Raw genomic sequence first — 9,148 nt, forward strand, 5'->3', positions numbered from 1 at the left:
AGATACCAATACACACTGTACAGAGTATACTGTGTTATCAGGGGTAGATAGCAACACACACTATACCATACATACTGTGCTATCAGGTGTAGATACCAATACACACTGTACAGTGCATACCATGTTATCAGGGTAGATAGCAACACACACTGTACCATACATACTGTGCTATCTACACCAGTATGTGTTATCAAGGGTAGATAGCAAAACACACTATACTATGCATAATGCTATCAGTAGGCATATCACCTCAAAAATAATCGCAGCAGAAACACGTTATTTAATGTTCCTACATTATTGAGCTTTATTAAAGCATCAAAAATCAAAAAACAGAATTGAAATCGGTCAATGCATTGTGATGTAGCGTCAATTTAAAGATGCTCGTAGATGGAATGAAATCCTGCCACAAATGGCTGTAATGACAAAATTGGCACATTTCGAGATTTTGAAGGTATATTTAGACGCTTGCTTGAAAAAGCAGCATTAATTTAAATATCACATGTTAAATTCCTATCTTTCCCGACTTCGTTACAGAAAACAAAATTCAAAAATCTATCATTGAATAATCATAATAAATTAACCAAATATACTATTTTAGCAATTTCGCCAATCTGCAGACAAATTAAATCTCAGAAAATGACTAAGTTCAGCTAATTAATATGCAAAATTGATGCCAATAGAAAACCGTACATGATATAAAGGTGCGGTTTTTTTTGCACACATATGTATACAACGTTCTTTCAATTGATAACAAAAAAAACACAAAAAGTAATTAATTATGCAAATTAGGTAATTACAGCTAATTAAGTATTTATGCTATTATTATGCAAATTAGGCATGAGTAATTTTAGGTTTTTTTCAATATTTAATGAACGTCTGTTCATTCATCATAATTTTTTAAAGTATGATCCTGTTATGAGGTTGAATAAATGAACTGCAGTTAATTATTTAAAAACAATACAAAAAAAATAAAAAGTTTGACATTTTGACGGTGTCTAGAATATAATTTTAATTTTACTGTAAACATGGTATGTGTCACCATTACTCAAAGCCAAGTCCGAAAAGTAAAAATTAAAATTCAGTTGCAATGAGACTTTAAATTAACATTTTGTCATCTGGATTAACATGGGAGGACAATCGGAAAAGTGAAGAGCAAATTTTACTGTACCGCGTATACAAAAAATAGTATGGCCTTGGACACACACAATGGCTTAGAGCTATTGCGGTTTGGAAAATTACTCCCTAAAAAAAACATTGATTAATGTTTTGCTTCAACTGGTTTTAGGGAAGTGTTTCATTTGTTGTCGACGGAATTAATTTACATGCTAAGAAAGATTAGTATTTCAGCTAAATGGTGGTAGTTCCTTTACTTCAATAGGCCTATATTTACTGATTTATGAGCGATTTTCAAAAATCCATAAAAACAGGCAGTAGCTCTTAAACAAAACAATTTTAATTTTGGAGGAACCGATGTTAGCCTCGGAAAGGCTTCACACATCATATATTAAAAATTTAAACAATTTGGATAAATGAAGCATATGAAGAAATTCATTTATCGACATGGATGTTTTCTAAAATTGGCCAAATTTGAAGCGCGCCTTTTCAATTCACTGTTATGCTTGCATGCACAGTGTAGCAGAATTATTGTGCAGCCACTGTGACATACCTACTATCAGGTGTAGATACCAATACACACTGTACAGTGCATACCATGTTATCAGGTGTGTATTGGTATCTACACCTGATAGCACATTATGTATATATGGTATAGTATGTGTTGCTATCTCTACCCCTGACAGAGATGCCAATGGGTTATAAAAAAAAAATCTGAAAATTGCGAACGTGACGGAGCGGGCGATCAAGTCTCGCCCCCACGGCTTGGGGTCCAGGGGCCGCTTAAGGGCCCCTGGGGGTCCAGGGGCAAAGCCCGTCAGGGGTTGAGGGGCAAAGCCCCCAAAGCCAGAGGGTTTCTACACATTTTGCACTGCAGGAGACACCATTTCTGAGGGTAAAATTACATTCAAATGGATTAAAAAATAAGGTTATTTTGAGAAAACAAGCCTAGATAGCAGTATTGAAGACTATCTATTATACATGTAATATTCTTCAAGGCTTGTTTTCTCAAAATTATACCATAAAATATGCAAATTAGGTACCTAAGCCCAGGCAATTTGAGCAGAATTAGCACCCCAAAAGGCCATTTTTAACATAAAAACCAGTTTTGGACTTTTTTGAAAAAATGCTTCCTTCATCCCAAAAAGTGGTTTTAAATGTTCAGTTTCCTATACTTTTGTACATGAGAGACCATTTTCCAAAGTATTTTTGGCCTAATAACATGGCCTACATGGCTGAAATGGATATATATAATGCGTAATATAAAAGCGATGATTCATCAAATTTTGACCCCCCTATTTTTTTGTTAAATTTTCAAAAAATATTTTTGGCCAAAAAAGCAAGTTATATGCCCTAAATTACTTGTTATTTAATGTTGGAAACCATAGAAATACTGCTACTTCAAAAAAAAAAAAATTGCCAATTTTATTTTACAAAGTTGGATAAAGTTGTACATTTTAATTACTTTTACTTCTACTGAACAGCTAGCAATGTATATTAATTCAATGTGTTCCTGACTGTTCAATAGAAGCAAAAGTAATCAAAATGTACAACTTTATCCAACTTTGTAAAATTAAATTGGCAATTTTGTTTTTTTGAAATAGCAGTATTTCTATGGTTTCTGATTTTTTTGGAAAAATACAAAAAAATCGGAATTCCGATTTAAATCGGAAGATTGGCATCTCTGCCCTGATAACATGGTATGCACTTTACAGTGTGTATTGGTATCTACACCTGATAGCACAGTGTGTATGGTATAGTGTGTGTTGCTATCTACCACTGATAACATGGTATGCACTGTACAGTGTGTATTGGTATCTACACTTGATAGCTCAGTATGTATGGTATACCTGATAGCATGTTATGCACTGTACAGTGTGTATTGGTATCTACACCAGGCACAAAAAGAAACTCTTCAGTTATACTAGTCATCCTTGCTGTTCAACAACCTGATGATTTTGGATTATTCTGAAATATACATTTTGTTATTAAATTGGACTTTGCTTTCTCATTTGACACCCTATTTGTGAAAATCGAACAAGAATTCACCAAGATATGCGCCTCCAAACCCTCAAACCCCAAAATCAAAAGTTGCAATTTTAACGATTTTCAATGGGAACACATCGTTGTATTGCACACAAGCATCACGGGCCAATCAATAAAGCACAGGCACAATTGAATCGTTAAAACTGCAACTTTTGATTTTGGGGTTTGAGGGTTTGGAGATGCATATCTTGGTCAATTCTTGCTTGATTTTCATGAACATGATGTTAAATGAGAAAGCAAAGTCCAATTAACAAAATGTCCAATTAACAAAATGTATATTTCAGAATAATCCAAAATTATCAGGTTGTTGAACAGCAAGGATGGCTGACGAGTTTCTTTTTGTGCCTGGTGTATACTGAACAGTATTGTGATAAGGAAAAACAGCAATGAAACACTTATAATCAGCATATTTATTATCCCATTCCCTTTTGTTTTATTTTTATTATGAAGCAATTACATAGTGGACATGAACAACCTTTCATTTTGTAGTCTTAACCCCCTGAGCACTACCTGCCTATCTAACATTGCCTCTGATTGGTCAATTACATGATACCTTCATTTTAATCACCAATCAGAATGGAGCTTTGCAAATAATTCCCCCCAAATGTTTTTGTGTGGTGAAATTATTCTAACAATGTTGTTGATTAGTCCAATTGATAATAAAAACTTCTTTTTGGCCAATCGGCAGATAGTTTTCATGGGGTTTAAAAAGTATTTATACTGATCAGGAAGAGGACTTAGTACTGTATATCTGTGTATATATTTGTAAATATTCAGGCAGAAATATAGATAAAGCAAGTTATAAAGTTGTGTTTCTTCTTTCATTAAATAGAGTGCTCGATCCTGTGAAGGAGAGCATGTACATAACATTAAAAGAAACAAATTTACTCCATTTTCACTACGATTCGTTTAGCCAAGGCTCCTCAGGTGAATGAGAGAAATGAGAGAAATGTAGAACAAACTTAGAGTCATGCGTTTATCGCGTAGCTTAAACATGTTTAACGCGCATGATTTTTATACGCTCGCTTGCGTTTTTCAAGATAAAGCAAGTTAAATATTTAAACTGTTCATCTGGACTTCCTGTTTATGATGGCTACATTATCATATTTCATCCAAGACACATCAGCAGAAGCCCTCTCTGAACTTCACAATCTGTCAAGGACCTACGAAGCTGCAGCCATCAAAAAAGTTCCTTGACGACTCTCCCGTGACATCACTCCAAATGTGCCACAGGTCAGCATTTCAGCATCAGCCCATTAGGCCTGATGATGCGTCTCAGATGAAATATTAAAACTATGTACATGTAATTTACTACTGTATATCAGAACGGTCGACTGCAGATCCATTGGATAACTTTGCTGTTTGGATGATGTCACGATAAGGTCAGCATTTATTCCGTATTGAAAAGCGTGTTCCAACGGATCTGCACTCGACCAGCCTGATATACAGGGTTCAAAAGAAATAACTCCCCCTCCTAAAATTACAAAACATTTCTTTGCATAACTTGACATACATTTGGTTGATTTGAAAAATTTAAAAACCTGTGAATAGACAAATCTTTTTGCTACATGTACCCTCCCAATTTTCTTCTTTTTGAAAATCATTTTATGTTGGTCAAAAATTATCACATTTTCCAAAAAATGATGCTTTCAGAAAAAGTTGCACTTTTCAACATCCTATACATGTTATGAACAAAAGCGTTCTCGATATCAACGTGATCAATGTAAATTGTTAGTTAATTTGTCTTAAATTTTATGTATCCGATTACTCAGTCACCCATGCAATCATCTTTCAGTATAAAACAATGATTCATTGACATGAATTTTGACAAGAATGGGGTTTTCAGTCGGTGTTTCAAAAATAGTAAAATCACTAGAAATAAGGTTTGCAGTGTGATGCTTATTTCCTTTGTTGGCTAGAAGAGATGAAAAATTTACTTGCAAATTGTAGACTGAAACAGTTGCAAAGATCTAGGGCGAGTTAGCGCAGCGGTAGTTCCCTCGCTTTGCACCACTGAGGTCCCGGGTTCAAGCCCAGCGCGCCCAAGGACTCATGTGCACTTGGTTTATCCCGATTCCATGCTCGCTCTCGCAGGTTTTCTCCGGGATCTCCGGTTTCCTCCTGTATCGCAAAAATCGGTGATTAGTTGTTTGGTTATCAAAAACTTCCTTCAACCAATGGAATCTAAATGCGTACAATCTAAATGCGGATAGGTGCGCGCCGTTCGGCAGCAACTGGCCTAGTTGATGCGACCTGATTGTGATGATTCACCATTGCAGCGAAATTACAGCGCTTTGAGTCCTCTAAGATCTGGAGAAAGGCGCTTTATAAATCCAAAATTTATTTATTATATTATTATCTATAGCAACGGCTCTCTTAAATAAAGGTGTACATGACAAGACGAAATGGCCAACAAATGAAAGATTGGAGGTTGGAAGTCAGCATTCAGCCAATTAACTGCATGCAGCTAATTTCTTGTGGCCACATCATGAGTGTTACACCTTTATCCAAGAAAGCCATCATTTTAAATCAAAATGCAAGATGCTTCTTCCTAGTGATTTTATCATTTTGAAACAATGCTGATTAAACACTTCAAAGAAAATCTCATTTTACACCGAAATTAAGTTCTGCAAATCTTTGTTTTGCACTGAATGATGGTTGCATGGGTGCCTGAAGGATCGAAGATAGAAAAGTATAGGAAAAAACCAAGAATTAAATCAACGATAACATTAATATCGAGAATGTTTTGTACATAATGTGGTAAAGTGCAACTTTTTCTGAAAGCATCATTTTTGGAAAATGTGATCATTTTTGACCAAAAATTTTGTTTTTGCAAATGAAACAACTTTGGGAGGGTTGTAAAACGATCCCTCTATTCACAGCTTTTTGAATTTTTCAAATCAACAAAATATCATGGCAAGTTATGCAAAGAAATGTTTTAGGGGGGGGGGGGGTTATTTCTTTTGAACCCTGTAGATACCTAGCAATCACAAAAATGTTTTTAAAACATAAACATGACTGTTTTGGGTTTTATCAAAACATGTTAATAAGGGGTTTCATAGAGGTCATGAACACATTTTGAAAGCGTTTTATATGAAAAGGCAGTACATCAACATTTTAAAAATTGTTGCAAATACAAAAATATATGACTATTGACACTGTTAATGAATAATCTGAAATATGTGGATTCCTACAATATAAAAATTTAAATTTCCTATTTCCATATGAATCCACCAATGTACAAAAACTGCGCTATGATATGATACAAAAATACAATTACAGTGACATTTTTAGATCATGTTTTTCCATGCCAAAATACTGTAAAAGTAGAAATTTACACAAAAACGTTAATTTTCATGCTCAATCAAGCTACCTCTAAAATAAAAATGTGTGAATACCGTATTTCGTCGAATAGTCGCCCCCCTCAAATAAACGCCCCCCACCACCTTTTTCAACCAAGATGTTTCAAAAATTCCGATATTTCCATGCTATCTTGTGTAGTAAGCTTATCAAGTTGCTCACATGGTCAATAATAGCAGCAATAAATGGCGAAAATCTGCATCCGAACCCGGAAGTGAACCAAAACTTTTAAGCTTACCTAATGATTTTAACGGGAATTTTCGTGCTAAAAATGACCTCTAATAAACGCCCCCCCTTGGGAAAATGTAACGCCCCCGGGGGCGTTTATTCGACGAAATACAGTATGTACTTTCCTGCATGCACGCATATAGGTGTATGTACGAAAATTCAAAATTGTGACTTTAAGAACAAGCGAAGCAGTTCAAAATCGGGAAAGCGTACAAATTGCATACATGGAATTCCCAAATGTACAGTACACTATATGTGACACGATCAAGGGAAATGAGTCAGATGTCGCTAAAATTGATTTTGAGATATTGGCAAAGAAAGTGTTAAAATTATTTTGTTTCATATTGTTTACTGCAATTGATAAATTGACGTAACTCCGCAAAAACAAATCGTATCAACATGGGGTTTTCAGTTTCTGAAAGCTCTAATGTGTTCTTTATAAGCATATGTAAAAGTTATTTCAGACCAGTGTCGACATCTGATGACTCATTCCCCTTGATCATGTCACATATAATGTGACACGATCTGGTCCATGGGGGCCAAAGGAGGCATTTTTGAAAATTGAGTTACTGCGATTATTATATTATACATACAATAGGCTATCATTTACTGATAACCCCAACGGTCTAGCATACTTGCTTCTACAGTTATGAAGTTTTTTGATGTCAATTTTTTTTTGTATTTTATTGTTTTTTCACTCCATATTTTTACATTTATCTCCGTTTCAAATTTGCCGCCTTTGGCCCCCATGGACCAGATCGTGTCACATATGCACCAGAAGTAGCACCATATTTACAATAATTGCATCCAAGCAAAACATTTACAAAATCTTGTACTATTGAGTTGTTATTTAAATTATTGATTAGAAGACGCAAACATGTCCAAGCCAAACGCATAAATACAAACACATAAGTTTTTTCGTCTCTGGATACACCACTATACAGGGTTCGCAGGTTTTTGCCACAGGTGGAAAAACCTGCGGTTTTAACCGCGGTTTTAACCACTTGGCAAAAACAGTTTTTGCCGGCAAAAATGGCAAAAACTAAAAAAGTGATTTATAGTTCAATTTTTTCATCTCAAAACAAATTATTAAGTTACAAAAAATGTTGAATGATTCATTGAAAGATGTGTGTTACTATTTATGAGCTTTCTGTGTCACTTTTTAATATTTAAGTGACTATGTGTGAGTTTTTGCCAGTTTTTTGCCACTTTGCCGGCAAAAACAGGTTTTTGCCGGCAAAAACCAAACTAATCCCACACCACCAACTGCAATCAATGACTATGTGTTCTTATGCTGTTTTGAATCTAGAAACATTGTCAAGGAACCGCTTATGTCTGGAGTTCCCGTCTGCCGGTGGATTAGGACAAGCAAACAACTTTTTTTTGGCCTTATTTTGAATAGAAATTCAGTAATAGGTCCAAACAAACAAACAAACAAACCCCATCTTTTCCTGATAGTTTTCTTCAATTCCTTTAGGGAACAACCCAAAAGTCCGATTACGTTTATAAAGAAGTAGTTAAAACATCGGTCAAAGTTGATCCTTTTTAAGGTCCCCGCTAGTTGAGTAAGCGGGAGCGGTTAGTAAACGGGAGTGGTTAGTAAACATGGTAAACGGTGATGATAATCATGGTGTCTTGGTGTAGATTATTCATCCAGTATAGTAATGATCATGTTAGCTTGATAAACATAATTATCCAGACCTGTGATAATGTTGGTAGGCCTGCTCACTCATCCCTCAGATTACTTTTGAAACAGCTCGGGACAGAATGATTGATTTAACTTTATCCCAACAAACATAAAACATTAAGGTTAGAAGAATTCGCTAGAAAAGCGTTTCAATTCGGGTTAAAATAGTATAAAACATGTAAGAAACATGTTTAAAAGTCGCTGCAAAACATTTTAAGCGCTTCCGTACTGTTAATAGCTAAACCTATATCTTAGCCAGGATTTAATTGCGGGGCGGGGCCGCAGAATTCCCAAAATGTGGACTTTCACCCACCCCCTAACATTTAACCTTTGCACATTTAACAACTAATTCGGTCCCTGTTGGCTACATTTTAACATTCCCTCTAAAAAGTGGACTTTTTTGCAAATCTGTCACCCAATGACCCCCTTTTGCATCAGCTTACACCCAATGATCCCCCCCCCAAAATGGCCTCAAGGTCTTTACTTGGACCAAGTTTCCAATACTGAGGGGACACAGCCCCCTGCACGGCGCGGCACACAATGGTGCTTCGTGACCATTCAAGAAGGCGGCGGCAAAAACTTCGAGTGTGCCCCCCTTTCCCAAATTCCTGGATCCGCCACTGTCTTACAGAAGAAGTCAGTCACGTACACAGGCCTACTCGCGGTAAGCCAACATTAAGTGCGTCCATACCATGCGCGGTAAAGCGCGTGAAA

This window comes from Amphiura filiformis, chromosome 6, assembly GCF_039555335.1.
Source record: "Amphiura filiformis chromosome 6, Afil_fr2py, whole genome shotgun sequence".
In the NCBI taxonomy this organism is placed as follows: Eukaryota; Metazoa; Echinodermata; class Ophiuroidea; order Amphilepidida; family Amphiuridae; genus Amphiura; species Amphiura filiformis.